Source organism: Protopterus annectens, chromosome 8.part0 (assembly GCF_019279795.1).
Source record: "Protopterus annectens isolate FY-2018-M chromosome 8.part0, PAN1.0, whole genome shotgun sequence".
NCBI classification, from domain to species: Eukaryota; Metazoa; Chordata; order Ceratodontiformes; family Protopteridae; genus Protopterus; species Protopterus annectens.
In genome coordinates this window covers 1,047,491,883-1,047,509,539 of record NC_056741.1, presented here as the reverse complement: position 1 = coordinate 1,047,509,539, position 17,657 = coordinate 1,047,491,883, and the positions used below count along the sequence as shown (strand labels likewise).

Here is a 17,657-nt window from a genome sequence, read left to right as displayed (position 1 = left end):
ATTATCTAACACACCACAGATGAACTCCTACTTCTCAAAGTACCAACATGACAGATTGCAGAAAAGGAGAATGTATGTATTACTCTTCATTACCCTCATCACAATCATACACTGTATATTCAAGTCTTCAGCTCATTCAACAGATTAACCTGACTATACCTAGCTAAACACAGTGACGCGAAGGGCACCAGAAAAATGCGGCTGAAGGCATAAGCTGTGTAGTTCTATTTAGCCTCACTTGCAGTTGGTGCTCAGTGTCAGACATTGTTCAAATGTGGAGGATGAAGTCTAAAGCCACATAAGGAAGAAGATGAATAGGGGGAGAGGGAGGCAGGGAGCAAGTAATGGTAGCTCATAATGTTATTTAGGCAACAATTACACATAAAATAGTATACTAAAAACAGTCAGCAACAATCAGCTAATACCTGGATTAGAACCCTTGAAAGTATGCAAAAATCTGAGCATTATCTCATCACACTAAACATGGACATCTACTTTGCATACTTTAACACATGTGAGAGATGCAACCATATAGCCAAACTGGAGGCTAAGCTCTCTCAACTCAGTACTGGTGTAACCAGTCAGGAGAAAAAGGAAACCACGCTCACTACAATTCCAGTCTCACATAGACCTACCACGACAGCAAACCAAACACATAAACACACAAAAACATACTCGGAGGCTCTAAATAAAAAACTGCCTAAGCAGCAGAGACCTCCAAAGCAGACACCCAAGCAACCGCTACCCCAAAGCAAAACACGTGCAACATATAGCTCACAAAGCCAGTGTGCCGAACAGTCACAGCCCTTAAGGCTAAACAACACACCTGATACACTTGTAATAGGTGACTCTATCATCAGGCACACTGACGTCCCGCTCACCAGGCTGAACAAGGAGAAGGTCACGGTGAGCTGTCTGTCGGGCACTAGGATCCGCCGCATAACACAAGCACTGAGGTCACTCCAAGGCAAGTACAAATATGACTCCATCATTGTCCATGCTGGTGTGAATGACCTGAGACGTACTGCCCTGGACTACATGAAAAGAGACATAGAGGAGCTCTCTGAGCATGTAGCCCAGGCCGGTATGACCCTGACTTTGAGTAACATCTTACCCTCACCAAGAATGATGCCACAATATGAAGACAAGATGATTAAGTTCAACAATTGGCTTAAGTATTGGTGTCATTCAAAGGGGATCCAATGCCTGTCAGCCTGGGATGACATGCTCGACAAGCCACGATGCTTCGCTAGGGACGGCTTGCACCTGTCACCCCTGGGCTTTCAGATATTGGCAAAGGCTCTTGCTACCCCCATAGTGCCTTTTTAGGCAAGGCTCAAAAGACAAACCCACCTCTATAGGTATCACAAGGGATAAGAAACTAAGAGTAATGCTACTCAATGCCAGAAGTCTAAACCTCAAGATGCATACACTCAAAACTCTCCTTAGCATGGAGAACATCGATATTTGTGCAGTAACAGAAACCTGGTTCAAGGCTCTCAAGAGCACCCCAGCACTACTAGGTTATACCTCATACCATGCTTTTCGGCCCCAAAACTTGGACCAAACCACAAAAGGAGGAGGAGTATCAATATTCGTCAAAGATACCCACACCTCCAGGTTGATGGCACAGCACGAAGCATCAGAGACTATCCATGTGCAACTAACAGTGGGTAAAACTGCCTTCCAGTTTATAGCCTGCTACAGACCACCCTCCCAAACCCAGGAACCCCACTCGGCCTTCCTGAGTACACTGGAAAATATGAAGGTCTCTCCAAACACCATTATATTGGGTGACTTCAACTACCCAAACATAGACTGGGAGCATTACTCTAGCTCCAACACCCTAGCTCAAAGGTTCCTAGAATTTATAAACTCAAATGCTATGGAACAACTTGTTACCACTCCCACAAGAGGGGAAAACATACTGGACCTGATCATCACCAACATGCGGACTCTATGCTCCAGACCAGAAGTGTATCCCTCACTGGTAAGATCAGACCATAAACTAATCTCACTGGATATTCACATCCCGACCCCACCCCCTGCCCAGAAAATCACAGTGAAAAACTTCTCTAAAGCAAATTTCACACTCCTCAAAACCGAGGTGGAATCCTTCAAAGCCCCCGGGCCTATGGAAAATATGGCCCAGACCACAGAATCCTTTATAAATGCATTCTATGAACACCTTCAGGAATGCATGGATCATGCGATCCCAAATAAAACCAAGACCCAGTCCTGCAAAGGCAGACGTCCTGTCTGGTGGACCCCAGCCATAAACAAACTATACAATAGAAGGAGGAAGCTACTACATGATAGAGCAAAATCCCAAAAAGGGAAGGCATCTCTGATCAGTGTGAGCAAAAGACTACGGGCACTCATAAAATCTTCTAAGGCCAGCTTCGAGAGAAAAATTGCACAGGGCACTAAGGATAATCACAAGGCTTTCTTTAGTTATGTTAGGAACCTGTGTGGGAATTCCCAGATATGCTCAGAATTAGTCCAAAATTACAAAAAATACACCGAACCCACAGACATTGCCAACATCCTAGCTGACAGGTTCAGCTCAAACTTCTCTCCCTCCTCCCCACCAAAAGGGCAAATATGTATCCCAGCAGAGTGCTGCCCCCCTGACATCTCAGATGCTCAGGTAAGAGCCGCCCTCTCCAAAGCAAAAAACACAGCATCAATGGGACCAGACGGTGTCTCGGGCTGCGTCCTACATGAACTCCAAGAAGAGCTAAACCCAAACATAAAACTACTGTTCAATCTCAGCCTTACCACAGGATATGTACACAAAGAGTGGCGTACAGCAACAGTGGTCCCTCTCCACAAAGGTGGTGCCTCAATGGATCTTGGAAACTATCGCCCCATAAGCCTGACTAGCTTGATCTGCAAAGCTATGGAAAGGATCATCATGGACCTCATAAATAAAGATATTGGGGACCTACAGACACTGGATCCTACCCAGTTCGGCTTTGTTAGGGGCAGATCTTGCCTCTTAAACCTGGTTGATTTCTTTGAGGCAGTCACCAAGGCCTTTGACGAGGGGAAGGTGGTCCACACAGCCTTCCTGGACCTTGCAAAAGCCTTCAATACAATACCCCACTCGGGCATTATAGATAAGCTCAGCAGCTTAAATATAAACCCCTATGTCACTAGATGGGTTGCAAACTGGCTCAAGGACAGAACCCACATGGTTAGAATTGCTGGAGCCATGTTAGACTCCAAACCAGTTACAAGTGGCGTCCCACAAGGCTCAGTCCTGGGACCTCTCTTGTTCGGTATATATTTCTCGGAGGTACAGGCCAACACAGAAGGACTGTGGCCGACCAAGTTCGCAGATGACTGCAAACTGGGTGCCATAATCGACTCTCCAGATGACACAAGCATCCTCCAAAAGGGCCTCATAGAAACAGACAACTGGTGCCAGAGCCATGGCCTCAAGCTAAACGCCAAAAAGTGTATAGTCATCCCCTTTGGCAAAAACAAAGTGCACACAAATTACCACATAGGTGGTAATCCATTAAGTACGGAAGAAGTAATTATGGACCTGGGGACCCAAGTTGATAGCAATCTCTCATTTGACAACCACGTGGCCAAAGTGGTTAGAAAAACATTTTATATAGCCCACCTAATCATAAAGGGATTCGCATCTAGATCAGGGGAGGTCATCGTGCCTCTTTACTCATCCCTCATCAGGCCCATAATTGAGTACAATGCCCCTTTTGGGATGTACCTTACCAGACACCTGCAGCAACTGGAAAGACCCCAAAAGTACCTCGCCAAGAGGATCAAAGGGCTCAAACAGATGCCATATGCTGCCCGGTTAAAGAAACTCCAGCTCTACTCAGTGGCATACCGCCTGCTCAGAGGCGATCTGTGCCTGACGTATAAAGCCATGTCCAATCCGGAATTAATGGACATGCTGCACCTCAGAAAATCCAAATCCCATCGAGCTACGCGCTCGAGAGACTTGAACCTCAGCACTGAAATAAATAGGACATGCTGGGTGGACAGATTCATAACCCAGAGGCTCCCTTCACTCTGGAATAAAATCCCAGTCCAGGTTAGGCAGAGTCCCTCATTGACTCTCTTCAAGAGGAATCTTGATGAGTGGATGGGGGATTGTAGGTTTACCCCGGGTATCACTTCTGTGTCACTGTTAGACAGAGGCACAGTATACTAACCTCGAAAAAGGGCATAGCAAAATTAATTTAAAATGGGTGGCGAAAGCCAAACACACTCTGGCTAGGCTTATAAATGCCCTAGGGCAGATAGCCTAGTATGAACCTATGAACCTATAAAATCACAACATTGGAGGACAGTGACAACTTACTGAAGCAGAAAGGTTGAACAGAGAGAGAGAAAAATAGCGACAATATATTTTCTGGGGCATGTAGGACAATTTTTATAGTGTGTTACGCTTACATTATTACTCTGTCTGTACTATAAAGTACTTGCTATAGGCAAAAAGAAGAGGTAGGAGAGTAGAACCACCATCAAAACATAAGCAGTGTAAGGGTGACTTACTAAGTCTCCCTGTTGGGGATGGAATGTATTTGCAAATGCTTTCTTGCTGCACTATTGTTGTATGCTAATTATATGTTGTAAATGTAGACAAATACTGTTGTTTACAATTAACCATATGACTGGACTATAAAATGTCATGAATAATATTTTGACCTTCAGCAGTAATGGAACCCATGACACCATGCAGAAACAAAAGTCTCATCTCAACATACCACATAGGAAACTCTACCTATTACATTATGCAGGAAGAACAGTTTACAGACATGGGAATTATATCTGCATACCAGATAGAAAATTCAAGTTCATTACAATCAGCAGCCTAAGAGCTGATACAGTAACTGTTTCACAGTAGTGCCCTTACCCTGTATTCCCACTGTGGCTGAAATTAAGCCACAAAGTGAAGGCTTTTCAATGGGAAATCTCTAGCCATGTGTGTTGTACTTGATTCTGTTTTTTGACCAACTTCAACATGTGAAAAAGAGGTCGATAGAACACTTGTGAAAATGAGGTTCCAAGCAGAGGGTAGAGCAAAGGGGAAAGAATACAGTAATTTGCAGGAGGATGATGGAAGAACATTATAGCTATTCACTTCTTCAGAACATAAATGTAGTATTGTACACAGTTTCATGACTTTTAAGAGACACCACAACAAGGATAGGTGACAACAGCATAATAATGTTATATACCCAACAGGACCAGAGCAAGTGTGTTAAGATGGCACATAGACAAATTGGAGAGCTTTGTATGAAGTCTTTTTGTTTTGGGACAGGTGTCCATTCTGCCCCCCCCCCCTTTTGAGAGGCAGGGGATTATTGGGTAAAGTGCTTGCGAATGAGCGGGTCAGGTATCAAGGGTAGGTTAGGTAACAAATGCAGACATACAAGATAAACAAGATAGACTGTGATGTGGATGCGTACAAGAGGTTGGGGAACACCATGATTGGTTATATTTAGGGGACCTTAGAGGAACATCTATGTCTAGCATGATACAGTTAGAATCTAGTCCTTACCCTCAGAATTGCCATCACTGAACCATGTGTCATCTGTCTGGATCAGTGTTAGCTGTGGCATCATTTGGAACTATAATGCAGGATATTTAAAAACCTGCCAATTCGGGCACCAAACCTTCTCTTTGTAATGGCCTTAACTAGCCCTGTCAGCTCCTGATGGGTGACAAAATCACCACCTGTTCTAGTATTACTGCTCCTGGAGGGCACCACTGCACCAGCAGCAAGGGCTGAGCAACCTGATGCAGATAAAACAGTTAAGGCAGCAGTTGTGGAGGCAACACTGACAGGTTGTGACCAAGATATGCTGGGTGTCTGTGCTGCCTGTGGAGATGCCACAGCAGCCACCTCTGGAGATACAGTGGGCTGAACCACAGTGGTCAGTCTACCTCCCTATGCTGATGGTAATTTTATTTTCAGCAACAAAAAGTATATAAGAAACCTATATGATAAACCTCACCAGTCTAAAATCTGATGTTTTACAGGAAGAAAAAACCTAGCAGTGTCTCTGTTGAAGCACCATATTCTTCAAAAGAATACAGTGCTGAAAAGATCCTTTTCAGTGTCATTGAATCGAATGTTGGTTAAAAATGAAAGTAAGACTCTCAAAACTGCTTTTTGTCTAAAGATATCTCTTTATTCGTAAATAGCATGTTTTTTTTTTACTGTAAACCATGAGTTTTTAGACTGGTGAGGTTTTCCACAGTTTTTTTTTTTTGATTGGTAGGGAATTTACTTCTCAGATTAGGTTTGAAAGGCACTATTTTCTCATATATATATATATATATATATATATATATATATATATATATATATATATATATATATATGTGTGTGTGTGTGTGTGTGTGTGTGTGTGTGCATGTATATACACACACACACACACACACACACACACACACATATATATATATATATATATATATAGATATATATATATAGATATATATGTATATATATATATATATATATATATATATATATATATAGGGCTATTTATTTATTTATTTTATTTATTTTACATTTGTTGACCGGGCTAGTCCAGCTGGATAATTTCCATTTTCAGTGGAGGCCCGGGGAGAAAAGCTCCTCAGATTAAAGCAAGGTTATAGAAAAGAAACATTTACAATAAATGCCTGTGACACAGACAGAGAGCACTAATGCATACATATTAGTCTAGATCAAGTAATAAAAAACATATAGTGCTATTTTTTTTTTTTTTTTTTTTTTTTTTTTCAGTCATTCATTGAGTTATTAGTGATCATTGAGAAAGGTTGCAGTTTTGAAATGAGGAAATATGATAGTAGAATAAAGATAGTAGATTAGTCTGGGTTGGTACAAGAGCAGAGCCAGAAGTTGTTCAGATGTAAAAGAAGTTGTTTTTTAAAAAGATGAAAGGAGCCTAGAGAGGTAATGTGTGAGGGGAGGTTATTCCATAATTTGCCTACTGAGTTAGAGAAAAGGCAGTTACCTGCAGAATTTATAATTCTAGTTGTTTTGACTTGTAGCTTTTCGGCTGAACGCAGTTGTTTCAAGTTATTATAGGGGGTCAAGAGGTTACTAAGAGCAGGTGTCTTTGCTGGTTGATATAGAATGTTATGTGTTATTAAGAGTTGTTGATAGATAAGTTTGTTAGGAAGTTCCAACCAGTGTAAGTGTTTTAAGTTTAGACAATGGTGGGTTCTATACTGGGATGCTGTGGCAAAACGAGCTATATTATGGTAGGATGTAGTCAGTTTCCTAAGATTGCTTTTAGAGATTGGTGTAAATAGAGGAGGCATATAGTAGGGTTGAGATAAGATGTGATTGTGCTAAGGTGGTTCGTGCTTCTGGTGTAAGGAAGGGTTTAATTCTATACAGTGAACCAATCTTTTATTAACTGCTTTTATAGTGTTATTGATATGAAAATCATAGCTAAGATTATTATCAATAGTAACACCAAGCAGTTTGGTAGAAGAGTCGGGGGAGATGAGGGAATGATCACTTGCAGTAATAGTGAAGTTTAGTTGAGAAGATTTGTGGGTAGGTGAGAATAGTAATAGTTTTGTTTTCTTGGGGTTGAGGAGAAGACATCTTTTTGAGAACCACTGTTCAACGGTAGAAAAGGTAGATTGTGTCAGTGAATGGAGTTCAGTTTGAGTGGAAGCTGTGCAAATGATGGTAGAGTCATCTGCATATTGTATACAGGTAGTGTTTTGGATAGATGATTGGAGATCGTTAATAAAGATAGAGAATAAGAGTGGGCCTAGTATAGATCCTTGAGGTACTCCTAAAGAGACAGGTAGTAGAGCAGATAGAGAGTTTTTCCATAGCACTGCTTGTTGTCGATTTTCAAGATAGGATGAAAACCAGGTTAGGGAAGAGAAATCCAGGGCAAGGGATTTTAATATGTGTAAAAGAAGTGTATGGTTGACCATATCGAAGGCTTTAGACAGGTCTAGGAAAAGAAGAGGTTAGTTTATTGTTGTTACGGTTACAGTTGATGGTGTTGGTAAAAGAAAGTAGTGCAGTGGTAGTACTATGTGCAGGTCTAAATCCATGTTGAGTATTAGCTAGTAGGTTGTTATGAAGGAGATGGTTAAGTAGTTGTTTATGTATACATTTTTCCATGATTTTAGCTAGTGGAGATAATAGTGCTATAGGGCTTAAAGTTTGAAAGGTCAGTGGATTTGCCTCCTTTGTGTAAGGGTATGATGTGTGATATTTTCCAGATTGCTGGGAAAGTACTTTCTTTATGGATCTGTTTATTAGGATAGAAACAGGGTAGGCAATAGCTTTAGCTGCTACTTGAAGGAATTCAGCAGGAAGCTTATCTGCTGAGGGGTAGTGGGTTTAAGTTTTGTAAAAGAGATTGTATGTAGGAGGTGGCTCTGGGTTGAAGTTGAAGGGCAAGCACGCGCTTGTTGATGTTATTTAAAAGCAGTTGAGAAGCATCAGGAGATAAGTGATTAGCTAGACTTTGTATGGAAGTAGTAAAGAAGGTATTGAAGTTGTTGGCTATTAAAGAGGGATTATCAGGGTCTAAATTCTGTGGGTTGGGTGTTACTACTTTGCCTGGGGTAAGTAGATTATTGATAGTGGACCAGAACTTCTTTGGTTCTTTTTTGGTGGATTGCTGGAGTTCAAAGTAATAATTCTTTTTATCTGAAAGGATGGCTTTTTTGGTCTTGTTTCTGAGCTCTCTGAAGGTTTGATGATCTGTTGGGTTTCTAGAGGAACACCATTTTTCCAAAATTTATTTCTGAGTATAAATTTTGTTTAGTATTAGAGGTTAGCCAGGGTGCTGTTTTGGTCTTTGTTCTAATGGTACGACTTGGGGCATGTTGGTTTAAGATTGCAAGGAATGCTGAATTGAAATGTTCAACAGCATTGTTAAGTGAGAGGTGTTTTAGAGGGGTCCAGTTGTATTGTGAAAGTTCTGTTTGAAACTGTTCAGGATTAAATTTCTTTTTGAATATAGTGTTCTATGAGAGGTAGGTAAGCTTAGGTTAGTTTTAGCTCTAATGACATAGGTGAGGGAGTGATCACTAAGGTCATCAGGAAGGATGCCAGTTTGGTAGGTTTGAAGGGGAGTTTGTAAGAATCCAGTCTAAGGTGGTTTCTTTTTGCTCTTTTATTTATTCTAGTGGGACTATCAATTAGTTGTTTGAAACCATAAAGGTTAATATGGGAGGTAGGGTTAGCATTGTTACAGGATTTCCAATCAATGTTAAAGTCCCCAAGGAATAGTGTTTCCTGAGGGAAGTTATTAGAGAGTTGTTCAAGAAGCTGTTCTAAAGTAGGGATGTTATTTCCAGGGGGGAGGTATGCACAGATAATGTTTATTGCTTTAGTAGTGTTAATTTGAATTTTAGAGCAGATTATTTCAGCATTATTGTTTTGGGTAAGGGTAAGGTCAAGTAGAGTAAGCTTCAGGTTGGTTTTATATAGAATAGCTACTCCACCTCCCTTCCTGGAGGTGCGATCAAGTCTAACAATGTTATAACCAGGTGGGGTAATTTCAATGTCTTTAATTGAAGGTTTTAGCCAAGTTTCTGATAAGCATAGAACATCAAAATTGTGTAATTCTAATAGGGCATGGAGTTGACTAAGTTTGTTACTGATGCTACATTATGTTGAGATGGGCCAAGGATAATACATTAGATGATGTAGTAGATGAAAGAGAGAGGGTTTGATATGATCTTTGTGTGTTTTGGTAGTAGTAGTTTGTGGGCCTGGGTTGGGGTGTATGTCACCATCTAGTAGTAGATGGAGTAGAGTAAAATAGTTTCTTAGTTTATGTTTTAGGAAGGTATCGATTATTTTCTTTGTTTTAGTTTTAGTAGTTTGTTGTGTAATAGCCTGTGGTATTTGGCAAATAGGTAGATGGATTGTGGGGAGGTATGAAAGAAGGATAAAGGAGGAGATGTTGCAGGTGTACTGGTATGTTTTGTGGGAAGTGAGAGAGAAATAGTTATGGTGTGTTCATAGGAGGTTAGGAAATAGGTAGTAGTGAGAAGGAATAGTAGTAAGAAGGAGATAGGTAATTTTAGTTGTGATTGGAGGATAGTTGTAGTCATGATGAAATAGTTGTAAGTTTGAATGTAGTTAAATGGTGTGTTATAGGTGAAAGTACTGTGTGAGCGTTGGCCAGAGGTAGGGGTTGTGATATTTTAGATGTGTTAGAGAGAGAGGGGTGGGGATGGTTATAGTAGGTAAGTAGGAGTGGCTAAGTGAAGGGTGGTACTCAAGTTGTGAGGATCTAAGTATGATTGGGTGGAAGAGGTAAGAGGTGTGTCTAGAGGCAAGGTAAATGTAGGACCCCTGGGGGTGGGTGGGAATTGGGGTAGGGAGGGGAGCGGAGTGAGCCCGTAGGGCGAACGGAGCGGGCAGAGACAAGAGAGGGGACAGCCAAGGAAGACAATCAGTAGTAAGGGAGAAAGAAGCAGGTAAATTAATTAAGTTTAGTAGTGTGAGAAAGCTACAGAAGGTCAGCAGGCTAGTGTATCCTAGGTATAGTCAGGAACACAGAGAAGGGTACTACAAGGTGCTCAGACTTGTAAGACAGCTGTGGTGTAGTGAGGAATATATATTGGGATAGGTGAAGGGAAGTGCTGAACAGGTGCTAGGAAGAGAAGAATAAAAAAGTATTACAGTAGGGCTAGGGGGTCTGATAGGGAGATAAAAGGCAGGGTCAGTGATAATGAACAGTACAGTAAGATGCCTCTTAGTGACCAGTGAGTTAATTACAACTGAGTTTGGAGACAGCCCAGTTACAAGGAGACAGACTGTAGGAGAGAGGGGGTAGGGTACAAGCTTGCAAGAAGAGAGAATAGGTAGTCAAACTGTGAAGGCCTACTGAGCAGGAAAAAAGTGAAGTTGGAGGGTTGTAGGCTGCTGGCTAACCTGAGAGGAAACTTGCCTAAGGTAGCAGAGTTCTTAAAAACAAAGATATCGTTACAAGGGTCAGGTTTGAAGGTTAGCACATACTTTCACTGTCCTAATCAAGCTGGCTTCTCAAGGAGCTGGTGGGGATTTCCAGAGTCCTGACAGTTTCCAGTGACTTCAGAGGGAGGGATTTTCTGGTAGTTCAGGTGCTGACTGGCCAAGTTCACCAGGCTGGAATAAGTAGGAAGAGATAGGGAGTGAAGAAATAGATATTAATTAGGAGTTATAGCCAGTATATATAGAAATAAAAAACATATGGACAGGTATTACAACAGTTCTTGCCTAACCAACAGTAATATCACCAACTTGTACAAAACATTTAGTCATTCAGCAAATGCAGTCAATGTGATCATTTAGGGTGTACAAAGAACAACGCTAAATGCCATAACAGTTAAAAAATACACTGGTATTTATCACAACAGACAACACTCAAGTCAGTTAAAAGGATGGAAATTAAGCAAATAGAGTGTTCAGTGTAGGTATTGCTAAGGTTCTGTATTGAAGCTTCGTTTAGGAGAATAATCCGTGCTAACACACAGAGGCATGTGTAGGAGCATGTAACAATAGCTGATATTTTACTGGCCGTATAGTGCCACTAATCTAACTGGCCCCTCTTTAGATTGTGCTACTTGACTAGGAAGAGTACTGACTCTGTCCAATATGCTACGCTAAAGAAGCGATGCTAGAGGCTAGACCTTCAGGTGTTCCTCAGTCGCACCGCTTATAAGGGGAAGTACGAGTCTGTGGAGACGATGTGTATTTAGCTGCAGATGTAATAGTCGATGTAATACATATACAAAACATGGGGCCAATAAGTATAACTGGATGATTTAACTTTCAGTAAGGGTCGCCGCTAAAGCATAGCTTTATGAGGGAGATAGCATCTTTGCAGACGACATATACGCCGATGCAAATATAGTACACAGAGTGAGTAGGTTCCAAATAAAAGGACAAAAACAAGGAGCGTGTAAGGATAGCTGTTGGTGTATAGTGGCCTGTAGTGCCGCTAATTACGTTGTCCAGCCTTAGTTTATGTTTTTTTACCTGGGAAAATATAAAACAGTTTTAAAGTACCAAGTAATGGTGCGACAGAAGTTGCAGAACATTTAGATGCTTCATAGAAGCACAATTCTGTGTGGAAGATAGCGTCTTTAACGACTTGTTTTCAGCTGACTTTCTTTACAATACATAAGTTGAGTAGTAAGAACAGTAAGTACATATGTTAGGGAATAGATATATAGGAAAAAACCTTACTAATGTGGCTGACTTACAATGTAACGGCAAAGATGTTCAGCGTAGGTAGTATACTAGCTTTTAAGAAGCATACAGTTGCGCGGTTTGAAATAGCCGCATGAGTTACAGAGTAGCCATATAACGAGCATCAAAGACAACCCCACGTGTACACATTTCATGGGAACATTGCTAATAAACACGCTTAGTTTCTAAAATTTAAACAGTTAGCATCACACAATTGCGAGTAGCAGTAATATTTCTACAAAATATAGGCAGATAAACACACTTCAAAGGTAGATACAATACATTCAGACACTTACTGTAGGACAAGGACCCAAACAGTATGCGCAGCAGCCAGGTAGGTAGCAGGGGAAAAAAGATGGCGTCCAATATAAATGAGGTATATTTATAAGGTAGGCAGGGGCACAAGGGCTAAGGGGAGGGGAAATGAGGCATACAAAGGCGTGGGGCAGAAATCGCGAGATAAGGGAAGGTGGGAAAGTTAACAAGGTAGGGTGAAGTGTATTTGGGAGGAGCCTAGAGAAGATGATGTAGGGGAAGGTGGGGGGGAGTAAACATAGTAGGATGTGGAGCAGGTCGAGAAGACAGGGAAAAAAGGAGACAGTGTGCTACAGTAGGATAGGGAAGAGATACCAAGGTTATGAGATATGGGGTAAAGATAGGATAGATGGGAGAGACAAGAGAGGGGACAGCCAAGGAAGACAATCAGTAGTAAGGGAGAAAGAAGCAGGTAAATTAATTAAGTTTAGTAGTGTGAGAAAGCTACAGAAGGTCAGCAGGCTAGTGTATCCTAGGTATAGTCAGGAACACAGAGAAGGGTACTACAAGGTGCTCAGACTTGTAAGACAGCTGTGGTGTAGTGAGGAATATATATTGGGATAGGTGAAGGGAAGTGCTGAACAGGTGCTAGGAAGAGAAGAATAAAAAAGTATTACAGTAGGGCTAGGGGGTCTGATAGGGAGATAAAAGGCAGGGTCAGTGATAATGAACAGTACAGTAAGATGCCTCTTAGTGACCAGTGAGTTAATTACAACTGAGTTTGGAGACAGCCCAGTTACAAGGAGACAGACTGTAGGAGAGAGGGGGTAGGGTACAAGCTTGCAAGAAGAGAGAATAGGTAGTCAAACTGTGAAGGCCTACTGAGCAGGAAAAAAGTGAAGTTGGAGGGGGTTGTAGGCTGCTGGCTAACCTGAGAGGGAAACTTGCCTAAGGTAGCAGAGTTCTTAAAAACAAAGATATCGCTACAAGGGTCAGGTTTGAAGGTTAGCACATACTTTCACTGTCCTAATCAAGCTGGCTTCTCAAGGAGCTGGTGGGGATTTCCAGAGTCCTGACAGTTTCCAGTGACTTCAGAGGGAGGGATTTTCTGGTAGTTCAGGTGCTGACTGGCCAAGTTCACCAGGCTGGAATAAGTAGGAAGAGATAGGGAGTGAAGAAATAGATATTAATTAGGAGTTATAGCCAGTATATATAGAAATAAAAAACATATGGACAGGTATTACAACAGTTCTTGCCTAACCAACAGTAATATCACCAACTTGTACAAAACATTTAGTCATTCAGCAAATGCAGTCAATGTGATCATTTAGGGTGTACAAAGAACAACGCTAAATGCCATAACAGTTAAAAAATACACTGGTATTTATCACAACAGACAACACTCAAGTCAGTTAAAAGGATGGAAATTAAGCAAATAGAGTGTTCAGTGTAGGTATTGCTAAGGTTCTGTATTGAAGCTTCGTTTAGGAGAATAATCCGTGCTAACACACAGAGGCATGTGTAGGAGCATGTAACAATAGCTGATATTTTACTGGCCGTATAGTGCCACTAATCTAACTGGCCCCTCTTTAGATTGTGCTACTTGACTAGGAAGAGTACTGACTCTGTCCAATATGCTACGCTAAAGAAGCGATGCTAGAGGCTAGACCTTCAGGTGTTCCTCAGTCGCACCGCTTATAAGGGGAAGTACGAGTCTGTGGAGACGATGTGTATTTAGCTGCAGATGTAATAGTCGATGTAATACATATACAAAACATGGGGCGAATAAGTATAACTGGATGATTTAACTTTCAGTAAGGGTCGCTTCGCTAAAGCATAGCTTTATGAGGGAGATAGCATCTTTGCAGACGACATATACGCCGATGCAAATATAGTACACAGAGTGAGTAGGTTCCAAATAAAAGGACAAAAACAAGGAGCGTGTAAGGATAGCTGTTGGTGTATAGTGGCCTGTAGTGCCGCTAATTACGTTGTCCAGCCTTAGTTTATGTTTTTTTACCTGGGAAAATATAAAACAGTTTTAAAGTACCAAGTAATGGTGCGACAGAAGTTGCAGAACATTTAGATGCTTCATAGAAGCACAATTCTGTGTGGAAGATAGCGTCTTTAACGACTTGTTTTCAGCTGACTTTCTTTACAATACATAAGTTGAGTAGTAAGAACAGTAAGTACATATGTTAGGAATAGATATATAGGAAAAACCTTACTAATGTGGCTGACTTACAATGTAACGGCAAGGATGTTCGGGCGAGGGTAGTATACTAGCTTTTAAGAAGCATACAGTTGCGGTTTGAAATAGCGTGAGTTACAGAGTAGCCATATAACGAGCATCAAAGACAACCCCACGTGTACACATTTCATGGGAACATTGCTAATAAACACGCTTAGTTTCTAAAATTTAAACAGTTAGCATCACACAATTGCGAGTAGCAGTAATATTTCTACAAAATATAGGCAGATAAACACACTTCAAAGGTAGATACAATACATTCAGACACTTACTGTAGGACAAGGACCCAAACAGTATGCGCAGCAGCCAGGTAGGTAGCAGGGGAAAAAAGATGGCGTCCAATATAAATGAGGTATATTTATAAGGTAGGCAGGGGCACAAGGGCTAAGGGGAGGGGAAATGAGGCATACAAAGGCGTGGGGCAGAAATCATGAGATAAGGGAAGGTGGGAAAGTTAACAAGGTAGGGTGAAGTGTATTTGGGAGGAGACTAGAGAAGATGATGTAGGGAAGGTGGGGAGTAAACATAGTAGGATGTGGAGCAGGTCGAGAAGACAGGGAAAAAAGGAGACAGTGTGCTACAGTAGGATAGGGAAGAGATACCAAGGTTATGAGATATGGGGTAAAGATAGGATAGATGGGAGAGACAAGAGAGGGGACAGCCAAGGAAGACAATCAGTAGTAAGGGAGAAAGAAGCAGGTAAATTAATTAAGTTTAGTAGTGTGAGAAAGCTACAGAAGGTCAGCAGGCTAGTGTATCCTAGGTATAGTCAGGAACACAGAGAAGGGTACTACAAGGTGCTCAGACTTGTAAGACAGCTGTGGTGTAGTGAGGAATATATATTGGGATAGGTGAAGGGAAGTGCTGAACAGGTGCTAGGAAGAGAAGAATAAAAAAAGTATTACAGTAGGGCTAGGGGGTCTGATAGGGAGATAAAAGGCAGGGTCAGTGATAATGAACAGTACAGTAAGATGCCTCTTAGTGACCAGTGAGTTAATTACAACTGAGTTTGGAGACAGCCCAGTTACAAGGAGACAGACTGTAGGAGAGAGGGGGTAGGGTACAAGCTTGCAAGAAGAGAGAATAGGTAGTCAAACTGTGAAGGCCTACTGAGCAGGAAAAAAAGTGAAGTTGGAGGGGGTTGTAGGCTGCTGGCTAACCTGAGAGGGAAACTTGCCTAAGGTAGCAGAGTTCTTAAAAACAAAGATATCGCTACAAGGGTCAGGTTTGAAGGTTAGCACATACTTTCACTGTCCTAATCAAGCTGGCTTCTCAAGGAGCTGGTGGGGATTTCCAGAGTCCTGACAGTTTCCAGTGACTTCAGAGGGAGGGATTTTCTGGTAGTTCAGGTGCTGACTGGCCAAGTTCACCAGGTTTCACTGTCCTAATCAAGCTGGCTTCTCAAGGAGCTGGTGGGGATTTCCAGAGTCCTGACAGTTTCCAGTGACTTCAGAAGGAGCAATTTTCTGGTAGTTCAGGTGCTGACTGGCCAAGTTCACCAGGTTTCACTGTCCTAATCAAGCTGGCTTCTCAAGGAGCTGGTGGGGATTTCCAGAGTCCTGACAGTTTCCAGTGACTTCAGAGGGAGGGATTTTCTGGTAGTTCAGGTGCTGACTGGCCAAGTTCACCAGGTTTCACTGTCCTAATCAAGCTGGCTTCTCAAGGAGCTGGTGGGGATTTCCAGAGTCCTGACAGTTTCCAGTGACTTCAGAGGGAGGGATTTTCTGGTAGTTCAGGTGCTGACTGGCCAAGTTCACCAGGTGTAGGACAAGGACCCAAACAGTATGCGCAGCAGCCAGGTAGGTAGCAGGGGAAAAAAAAAGATAGATAGATAGATAGATAGATAGATAGATAGATAGATAGATAGATAGATAGATATATAGATAGACAGACAGATAGATAGAATAGGATAGGATAGGATAAGATAGGGGGAGTGGAGCATGCCACATTACTTAATTATTTTGATACATAAAACAATATGAAAAATACATAAGTATATGTCAGCCACATCCAAATATGATAGAAAGACATTAATGTGTCATAAAATCAATCAATTACAATGTTATGATACGACTAACAAAATCATGTATTTCACTGTGCCATGTCAGATGTCTGCTTTCTAATGTAATAACTGCATGTGCTAATATTGAATTCATAATGCAATGCAGTATTGAAGTTAATATATCTTATAAATATTCGCTTGTAAAAAAATAACTGAATATCTGTTTCTGGGTATTGAACCCAAAAACAATTCGTCAGATGTACTCATTGCCTAATGCAATAAGGAAGAGCTATTGGAGCAGGCATGTAGGCTTGATGTAATGGTTAAGGGAAGCCTGCTCAAGATGATAACCAATGATGGACTGAGAATATATTCATACCTTGCATTCAGACCTGATGCATACTATTGTACCTCTCTGAGGTGAATTAGTCTCTCCTGATGTTTATAGGCTCATAAGTTCATAAGAGGTTACTAGACTATTGACCTAAAGGTCTTAACAAGTCTAGCCGTATATACTCAATATAGTAATATAGGAAGGATATTGCCTAAACTTGAGTTCTTAATTAGCAATGACTGCCCATAGCTAGGGAGGTCATAGGTGAAATCCCTGGCAGATATTTATGGTTTACCATCCACTCTACACTTAAACAGAGTCACAGAGGGGCTCTGTTTCATGTGGATTGGTAGCCTATTCCAGTGGAGTGGCAACCTCTGAGAGGCATACCTATCTCTCCAGGAGGTCCTATTTATGTTGCAACCTAGGTTAAAGTCCCTGGAGTGGGTGACACATGTCCAAATGGACTTGTGGATATGCAGTATTTCCATTAGGTTTGGATATGAGATTGCTCTGTAGCCCATCCACACGTTTCTTCAAAGTAGTCTGTATGCTACTGTGTACAGTGACAGTGACTTTAATCTGTCAAGGT

At 41.5% G+C, this 17,657-nt stretch overlaps 1 long non-coding RNA gene across 1 annotated transcript; it reads right to left on the bottom strand.

Moving 5' to 3' along the window:
* Nucleotides 1-10,991: 10,991 nt before the first annotated feature.
* On the bottom strand, nucleotides 10,992-16,171 carry LOC122808061. The gene is made up of 3 exons (XR_006365776.1): nucleotides 15,975-16,171; nucleotides 13,495-13,623; nucleotides 10,992-11,137 (listed from the first exon to the last, which is right to left on the bottom strand). It is a non-coding gene; the product is annotated as an uncharacterized LOC122808061 (long non-coding RNA).
* Nucleotides 16,172-17,657: the final 1,486 nt, after the last annotated feature.